The 10,215-nt window shown below is 42.3% G+C and overlaps 1 pseudogene; it reads left to right on the top strand.

Annotated features, from left to right (window-relative positions):
* LOC101588266 overlaps positions 1-7,565 on the top strand; it is a 12,056-nt pseudogene extending 4,491 nt beyond the window's left edge.
* Positions 7,566-10,215: the final 2,650 nt, after the last annotated feature.

The raw sequence follows: 10,215 nt of genomic DNA, 5'->3' as shown, positions 1-10,215 counted from the left end.
AGGAGGAGGAGGAGGAGGAGGAGGAGGAGGAGAACAAAAGGTTGATTTCACTGATGGTTTCAAGGCTGTGGTCCCTGGCCAGCTGGACCCATCACTTTTAAGCCCATGGCAATTCAGAAACATCATGGTGGAAAGTGTGGAGTGGGGGTGGGAAGCTGCTCCCTGCATGGCAGCCAGGGGGCGAGCTGGGGAGCTGGGCCAGTGCTCTGCCTCCTCCTGTTTTGCTCCACTTGGCTCCCAGTCTAATGGTGCTGCCCACATTCAGGGCAGACCCCCTCCTACAGCATCCTGTCCTGCATGCCAGTGACCTCTGGAAACATTTTCTTATGTGTTTTCCAGGCCAGCAAGCTGACAGTCAAGACTGACCATCACAGGAAGTATGAACACACTCCCCTGGACAGACTAGCTCACTTCCTAGTCACCTTGACAAGATAGGGCTTGAATGAAGAAGGGAAGGAATGGGAATGGGGTGGGGGGATGTTATCTCTTTTACAGAAGCTGAAAGAGGTCCCGGGACTGCTTCCTCCAAGCCTAGGGTTCTTCCTTCCCAGCACTTCTCTTGTGCTCTCATCTATAAATTAAGAGACAAGGGGTGGGGAGATGGCTCAGCAGACTAAGCACCTGCTTGGCAAGTGCAAGGACCTGGGTTTGATCCTGGGAGGTACCCCATGCTGTGCTGCTCTTGGGACTCCAGTCACACTGTACTGACCACTGAAACCAGGTGTAGTGGCGCACGACTGTAATCCCAGCGTTGGGGAGGCTGAGACAGGAAGATCACTCAGAGTCCGCGCTGCATAGTGAGACCCCGTACCAAATAAATAAATAAAAGATTTTTTAAAATTAAGAGACAAATAGAACTATATGCTTTTGTTACATACAACATGATGTTTTGAAATATGTGTATACATTATGGAGTGGCCAAAAAGAGGTAACTAACTTAGGCATCATCTCAAAGACTTCTTTTTGTATGTGGCAAGAATGTATAATAATCTAGTCTCCTGGCAGTTTGTAAGAACACTGTGATCTAGCGCCCCCATGTTGTACAATGACCTGCTTTTTTCCCTCTTGCCAAACTGCAATTATGTACCCTTTGGCCACCAGCTCCGCCCCGCAGTCCTTGGCAAGCATCATTCTATTCTCCGCTTCTCCGAGCTCATTTAGATTTCACACATTAATGACATCCACAGCATTTATCTTTCTGTGTCTGGCTTATTTCACTCACTGTGCTGCCCTCCAGGTTCGTCTGTGTTGCTGCCAATGTCAGGAGTTCCTTTTTGTGTCTTGGAGCGGGACTGGTGACCACTGTTCACATACACCACATTTTTCTTACCTACTCACCCACCAACAGATACTCAGGCTGTTTCCGTGTGTGCTGTTGTGGATGCTGCTGCTACGGGCACAGAAGTGTAGCTGTCGAGGCCAGGGAGATATAGCTCAGTAGACTAAGAGCTTGCTTGGCAAGCGCAAAGGCCTGAGTTCAATCCCTGGTTCCGCCAAAAAAGAAGTGTAGCTGTCTCTGGCTGTTGGCTCCTGAGTTCCTCCCACGAGTCTCTTACAGCCTTTTGTATTCCTGTTGCATCAATTGTGAAGTCTCTTCTTTTGTTTCTGATTTTATTACTTCTTAGTTCAGTCACACATTTGTTGATTTTAGTTTCCCAAACCCAACTTTTAGTTTTGTTATCTTTTTTGTTGTCTGTCGCTTCCAAGGCTCCAGGTCATTCGTTCCTGCTCTGACCTTCACTGTTCTCTTTCTTCTGCTAACTTTGGACTTAGTTTGTCCTCTGTCCTCACCTCCTGGGGAGTGTGACTTTAGGCTGCGGGCTCTTTTCTGATGTCAGCGAGCATTTATTGCTGTAAATGGCCCGCCCAGAAACCGCTTTTAGTATATCTCATAAGTTTTAGTTGTAGGTTCATTTTCATTTGTCTCAGAATAGCTTTAAAGTGTTTCTTCAAATTTCTTTTTGTCCCATTTATTGTTCCAGAATGCATTGTTTGTATTACACCTGTGTGAAAATTTTCTGATATTATCTTACTATTTATTTCTGGTTCTATATCATTCAGTTGGTAGTTTTCTTTCTTTCTTTTTTTTTCTTTTTTAAATATATTTAGTAGAGGGCCTATAGGGTCTCATCGGACTCTTAGGGATCTTCCTGTTGTCAGCCTCCTGAGCACTGGGATGTCAGGCATGCACCACCACAACTGATAGTTTTCAATCTTCTTGAATTTGTCAAGACTTATTTTGAAATATAACAATGATTTATCACAGAGAATGTTCTTCCAAGTACACTTCAGAAGAATGTGAGTTCTGCTTGTAAATGGGTGAAATAAGTATCTGTACATGTCTTTTAGGCCCATTTGGTGTAAAGTGTAGCTTAAATACAATATTTTTTTTTTTTTTTTTTTTTTTTTTTTTTTTTTTTTTTTTTGCCTGGATGATCTGTCCAGTGGTGGGTGTTTTGAAGTCCCTTAATATTACTATGTCATAATCTATATCTTGGGGCTGGAAGATAGCTCAGTAGAATAAGCACTTGCCTGGGAAGCGCAAGGTCCTGAGTTCAATCCCCAATTCTGGAAAAAAAAAATCATATCTATATCTATATCTCTTTTCATTTCTGTTGATATTTGATGTATACAGTTTTAGAGTTCAGGGAATTGGACACATGTATATTTATAATTAAATCTAAATTGAAAAATTGGGCTGGCCAAATAGCTCAGCAGATTAAAGCACCTGAAAGCAGGTGCAAGGGTTGGGGGTTCGGTCCCGAGGCCTGCCAAGCCAGCCCCACGCCCAGGGCACACTGAGACTGCGATTGAGACTAGGTGTGGTGGCGCATGCCTGTAATCCCAGCTCTTGGGAGGTTGTAAACAGGAGAATCACTACAAGTCCAATTTAGTAGTGAGACCCTGAACACCCTATAGACCCTTCCCTAAAATACAAAAAGAAAAAAAAAAAAGAAAAAGAAAAATTAACCCCTTTTGCAGTACACAATGAACTTCTTTGTCTTTTTAAATAGTATTTAAAATTTTCTGTTTTATCTAATGAAGCATACTCTGCTCTCATTGGGTATGAAAGTATTGCACGGAGAATCTTTTTCTATCCATTCACACTCTTTCTTTTTTTTTTTTTAATAAGGTAGTTGTTTTTTTTTTTTTTTTTGGGTGGAACTGGGGATTGAACTCAGGCCCTTGAGCTTGCCAGGGAAGCACTTATCCTACTGAGCCACCTCCCCTGCCCCTATTCACACTCTTTCTATGTGTATCTTCAAAGGTGGATTGAGTGTCTTGTGTGCAGAAAGACAGGAACTTATTTTGCCATCCATTTAGCTGCTCTATATCTTATTGGAGAATTTAATCCATTCCCATTCAAAATAATTTTGATAGGTAAAGACTTATTACTGCCATTTTCTTAATTATTTTGTTCTTTTGTAGACTTCTGGTCCTTTCAACTATCTTGTTTAATGATTAAGTGATTTTTTTCCAGTGGTACCCTTTGTCTCCTTTTTAATCTCATTTTTATCTATTACAGATTTTTGCTTTGAGGGTACCCTAAGGCATATAAAAATACTGATAGCTATAAAGTCTCTTTTAAGCTGATGAAAACTTTTATTGTATATACTATGTTTTTATTCTTTTTTTCTTTTTTGGTGCCAGGAATTGAACTCAGGACTTTTCATTTGCCAGGCAGGTGCGTGTGCCACTCAGCTATATCCCTAGCCCTCTCTATATTTTCATTCTATGCTTTCTGCATTTGAATGTTTTGGGAGAGCCAGCCAGATAGCTCAGCAGATTAAAGGGCCTGCTTAGGCAGCCGCAGGAGCCAGCCCTTCCAGCCCCGCCCCCCTGGTGCACTGAGATGGTGACTGAGACTGGGTGTGGTGGTATATACCTATAATCCCAGCGCTTGGGAGGCTGAAAACAGGAGGATCACCATGAGTCCAATCTGTGTAGTGAGACCCAGTAGACCCTGTACTAAACACATTTAAAAAATTGTTTGTTGACAGCTTATATATTTTATATTATATACTCATTGACAAATCATTATAGATATTATTTTTAATGTTTTTGTCTAACAATCATACTAAGGATATATGATTTATACATGATAAGTACAGTATTAGCATATTCTTAATTTGACTGTATACTTTTTTTACCAGTGAGTTACATTCTTTCATATACATTTGTATGAATCTTCAGTGTCCTTTTATTTCAGCTTAAATAATTCCTGTTAGTATTTTTTGTTCAGACAGATCTGGTCATGAAGAATTCCCTCAATTCTTATTTGTGTGGAAATCTCTCTCTCTCTCTCTCTCTCTCTCTCTCTCCCTCCCTCCCTCCCTCCCTTTCTGCTGTTACTTCTTCTTTAAATGAACTTTCTTGAAGAATGTATGCAATGTGTTAATTATTGAAACTGTCCTACCAGTTTGGTTTAATTATTGAAACTGTCCTACCAGTTTGTCTCATTGCTATTTGTTTCTCAATAAATTTATGGGGGAAAAAAGAAAAAAAAAGGAAGATATAATAGGATAGTTACACAGCTACTTTCTCTTAGTTCAATGAGAAAAAAGATTTGTACTAATAGTGTTTAGACAAGATATCATGTCTTCATCTTATACTATGAATACCTACTGTAAAGACAACAATATGGAATGTATTAATTATTGTAACTGTCCTACTAACCTGTTTTGAGACTGTCTCATTGCTATTTCTTTCTCAATAAAATTAATTAAAAAATGAACTTTCTACTGTTTTCTCTCTTGAACTCTTATATCTCGAATGTTTTTCCTAGTAATGGCATCTTGTAACCCTCATGAACTTGACTGGAGCCTTCCTGCCTCAGCCCAGCCGTGTGTCCCTCCTCTTCCTCCTGCTCCTTGGGGCTGCTGTCAGGCTGCACTCTCAGAAGGAAACCTGAGTCCTAAGTCACTGCCTTGTCGCAGTTGCATGTGCCTAGGAGACGGGTGTGGGTGATGATCGTGGTGATGTGATACTGAGCCAGTCTTTGGTGGGGGGATATCAAGTTCAAAGCCAGCAACTTCAGGTGTATTGAAGAGTTAACCCTGCCTTGTATTCAAAGAGACTAAAGAAAGGCACACTCAGTCGAAGTCTGGGGCTGTGTTCAAGCCTGCAGTCAGCACTACACAGACTCATCATCAAATCCAGTGTCTGCCTCACCAGGACATTTTCATCCTGAAGCTAGTTCCTCAAATAGCTCTTTTGTCATTCAGCCTTTTCTAAACCTGGGTGTGTAGAGCATCCATCACAAAGCCTTCTCTACTAATTCTTCACAGTTACTGCGTGAGTTGACCCAGGCTACGGATGATCACATTACCAAAGGGATCAAAACAGGTATCAGTGAAAGTTCATTTTTCATCAAAATGATCTTCTGCTCCTGAGGCAAATAGTGTTCATCAAAAAAACCCTAAGCCCAATGAAAGTGTTTCTTGCACAAATTCCTCAGCTGTGTTCCCCTCAGTCAAACCTTCTTCCCATATACCTTCCTGAGTGATACCATCAAAAGTGTTGCTGTCCAGACATGATAAATAATTTTTTGGGACTGGCTAAAACAATATTTCCTTTTTTAAAAAAAAAAAAAACCCTTTTATTTATTATGCATTTATTTATTTGGTATAGGGTCTTGCTATGCAGCTTGGACTCATAGTGATCCTCCTGTTTCAGCCTCCTAGCCCTGGGATTACATCCACATACCACCACACCTGTTTCCCGTGGCCAGCTCAGCATGTGGCACTGGCGATCAAACCTGGGTCCTTGCTCTTGCTAGGCAGGTACTTAGACAGCCCAGCTATTTCCTCAGACCTAAAACAGTATTTCAATAAGTCTGTTGATTCAGAGAAAAGAAAATTAATCGTATTAGTTAATGACTTTTATTATGGAAACATGAAGGAGATGTCCAGGAAGAAGAGAGGACTCACAACCTTTAATACTTCAGTTGCTTGAAAATTCTGAAAAATAATATTTGGTTCATGAACCACACAAAACTCCATCTAGAACTCAAAAAGCAGAACAGAGAGAGCTGGGAAGACCACACCACCTGCTAGACCACACCACTACACTGTTGCCACCAGTTCCCCACCCCTTCTCAGCTGCAGTACCACATGAAGGGTACTCACATGCCCCTTGAATTTTATGCCATTTGTAAAATCTGTGAATCATCAGTTGAAACAGAACATTTTTTTTTGTTTTGTTTTTACAACATATAAAGAACAATCATAAGCCTGGTGAAATGCCATATATTTGCTAGGTCTGTAATTATAGATCATCATCATTTTCTGATGTTGAAGCTCATTTTAGAAGATCCCATGAAAATACTAAGAGTTTGCTGTGTCCATTTTGCCTCAAATTTATTTAAATTGCAACACCCTATATGCATTGTTATATGAAGCATCAGAAAAAAAGAATACATCGCTGGACAAAATGCAGGTTGCAATTTTTGATATGCAAGTGTCTTGGTTACTCTTCTCTTGTTGCTGGGACAAATACCGGACACTCAAAATGAAGGAAGGAAAGGCTTATTTAGCTCACAGTTACTGGAGGTTTCAGTCCATACTCAGCTAGGTCCAACGCAGAGCAGCACATAGCAGAGGGCAACCTTTCATGGTGGTGGCAAAGAGCAAGAGCGCAAGGGAGGGGCAGCAGCAGCTCAAGCAGCTAGCTTCTCTTCCCACCTTACATTGTAATGCAAATTACCTGCCCCAGGGTAGGGGAAGTACTCACACCTATGGGTACTTCCCAGTACTTACCCACCTATGGGTAATCCCAGGTGTACTAAAATCCATAATCCCAGCCTTGGATCACACATAATCCCAGTGGATCATGAGTTAACACAAACTCTAGAAGTCCTCACCCCATGACTGCATGAGGCTTTGGGGGGACAACTAGACACAAACCATAACAGCAAGGAAAAATTAGATCACAAGACCCAGCATCATGCAACATTTGTAAAACCTAAACAAGTAGAAGAATTGCCTCTTGGAGCAAAAGGTACCACTTGAGCCTCAGTTACACCTTTTCAATTAGGATCTTCACCTATGCCTTCTATTAGTGTGAGTATTCCTAGCCTTCAACTCTTACCTCCATAGACAAAACTGAACTGCATAAAGTCCCACAAGATTAAACTCCAGTAAACCCAATGCACCCAAATCCAGTGCAAACAAAACTAGTGGAAGTAAGCCTAATGGAAATAAATCTAAGTACAAAGCAAAACCTCTAATGTGAAAAAGAAGCAAAGTATATTGGCTAATAGCAATAAAAAGAGTAAAGGTAACACAGCATTGAGGGACTTAAGGTATCATCGGGGTGTTCACAACTGCACTGAGTGTTGTTCCAAAATAAAAGATTTTGTAAACCATTTTCCTGCATGCAGCCACTGTAGGTTCAGTAGCAAAGCCTATGTAAATCATCTGATGAGCTTTCACAGTAACCGTCCAACTAAAGGGTTTTGTACACTTACGAGGCATTCAGAAGAACTCAAGGGCAGTGCTCTAGTGTGCCTTAGTTGTGATTTCCTGACTGATGTCTCTGGCTTAGCTAACATGGCTGCACACTAAAGTCAACACGAAACTCACATTTGCCACCCTGCAGCAGAGAAAGTTTCTGTTTGTATCCCAACTTACAAATCTTTCTGAGTTTTTTTTTTTTTAAAGCGGGGGTCTGGGGATCGAACCCCTGGCCCCTGCGCCTGCTTGCGGGAATAAGAACCTGTATCTAAGGAAATTGCAAGACCTAACAGCTGAAGGAGAAACCAAAAAAAAAAAAAAAAAAAGAGAATCAAATGTCGAAAGTAAGCAAAATGAAGGCTCAACAGAAGAATGAAGTGGGTGTGAGGCAGATTTACCTGAAGGCTCGTCACCAGCACAAAGGGAAGAAAGCATGACAGTTCTGGATAAAGAAAATGATGCTTGTCTAGCAGACCAGGAAACTACTCCAAAGAACATCTTCAGTTGTGATTCAAACATTGGTGCAGACAAAGGGGAAAAGGAACAAAAATTACAGCATATTGGTAGGACGTGGAATTGAAAATGGGTCAAGGTTCAGAAAATACAACTTCATGTGATCAGACTGAAGAACACAACTCCAGGAAAGCTAAGATTTCTTCAAAGAATGTTAAAGATTTGCTGCTAATGTCAAGTGACCTTGGGGTTGATCAGTTTTTGAGAAAAAGAGATGAACTTGACTCTGTTAGTTCTGATGTTAGACAGCAAGGCGGTGTTCAGTTGGAAACTTTGTCTCCATCCGGGATTCTTGGGTATGAAGCCACAGAGATTCTTCAGAAAGGTAGCAGCTATCTCTCAGCGAAAATAGTAGCGTCTGATCAAGCAGATAACATTTCCGGAGAAAACAGTCCTGGCACAAAAGCGATTGCAGCACACCTGGCAGATAAGAAAGAAAGAAGCTAAATTATGCCCTCATGGTGCACCAGCAGGAAGCGCATTGGGGAGCGGTGCTCCCAGGTGCGCACACTCCTGCTTCGGTGGAAAGTAAGCAAAAGGAAGGCTCAGCAGAAACGGGAGGGAGGCCACTCACACGCTTTGTCTGTTGGTTCAATCTAGGTTATTTAATAAATCGATTAACCAATAATAGTGTGACTAATATGGATTTCCAAGTTTAGAAAAAATGAGTAGGATTTTAACAAAGGCTTCAGTGTGGGGTTTTTTTCGTATTTTAGGGAAGGGTCTACAGCGTGTTCAGGGTCTCACTGCTAGATCCGACTCATAGTGATCTGCCTGTTTACAGCCTCCCAAGAGCTGGGATTACAGGAACGCGCCACCACGCCCAGTCTCACGTGGTGGCGCACCTCGGGGGCGAAGCCTGCGCGCCAGGCCTGAGGATCGAACCCCTGGCCCCTGCGCCTGTTTGTAGGCGCTTTAATCTGCTGAGCTATTTGGCCGGCCCTAATGCTTCAGTTTGTGATTGGAAGCTTTCTCTTAAGTTTTTGCAGTAATGAGACAATTGCTGATATGAAGAGAATATTAGCTATATTAATAAAACTTTTCAAACTTTCATCAGTCCTTGGCATAAAGTCCTATGTATCTTCCTTAGTTAACTTAGGGCGGTGATTTGGAACCGTACAGCTTTCTGGCTTAAGGTTTGGTTGGCTGACTGGCATTGCTGGTGAAGACTCAGAGTGTGTGGCTCTGGTAAGGGAGCGTGTGCGGGCAGCTGGCTGATCTGTCTGCCAGAAGCAGGTAAAGAGCATGTTTGCCTCTGTGTGCCTCCATGCACACGTTAGCTGGCTGGGCCGTGAGCTTACCTTTGATTAAACTTTCAGTGAAAGTGAAATTATTAAAATATAAACTTACACTTGATTTTGGTCAGCACGTAAACTGCAGAAATCTTTCATTGTACTAGTTGGAAAATAGAAATCCATTTTTGAAACTGGTAGTTATTATGCTTTTAATGTTTTAGTGATAGACTTTAAAAATCGACCCACAGTCCTGCTATCCTGCACCGGCAGGAACTACCAGTCCCAGCCCAGGTGCAGCATGGGTGAGACCCTCTTCCACCCACTTGGGACGCCCCCCCAACTCCGCAGTACCCCTCCACCCTGCCCGTGGAGTAGGAATTTCTGCTGCGTTCCGGGAACCCCCAGATCCAGTCCTAGCCCAGGCCCAATGAGTGTGTGGAAGAGCTGCCTCTCCCCCTTACTCCACCTTGTACCCTCTAGACTCAGCTCAGGCCTGGCATACAGGCCTGGGGTGAAACCCTTCAGCTGCAATCCCTGAAGAGAGTGTAGGAGACAGAACCACCCAGCTAGCCCAGGAGCAGAACATCTTGCCAGAGGGGCACAACAGGTTCACCCCCAAGGGCAGCAGCAGGAAGGAGCTGAGCACAGCAGCTGGACCCAAGCCAGGCACAGCTGGATAAATCCAAACTTTGTAGATCTGAACCTGAACTTCAGTACGTGCTAAGGTTATAACTGCAACAAAGATCTACAACAAAGGTCAGAAGAGAGTGCTACTCAAAATGTCAATGAGAAGGAGCAAAATGCAATCTCAGAACACAAGCCCACCCATAACAAGTGCAGGGGACACTAACACAGAAAAAAGTGGGAATCACACAGCTGAAATCAATGAATCAATGGCTCTGAAATAAAGAAACAGCTGCAGAAAGGCATAGAGGAACTCAGATTGGAAATGAAAAAAGAAATCCCTGAATTAATAACATCTGCAGTAAAGAATCAAATGAAGAAACATATGG

Source organism: Octodon degus, unplaced genomic scaffold (genome assembly GCF_000260255.1).
Source record: "Octodon degus isolate 3935 unplaced genomic scaffold, OctDeg1.0 scaffold00112, whole genome shotgun sequence".
NCBI lineage: Eukaryota > Metazoa > Chordata > Mammalia > Rodentia > Octodontidae > Octodon > Octodon degus.
Note: the sequence above shows the minus strand (reverse complement) of the source record. Positions and strands in the feature narration are given on the sequence as shown.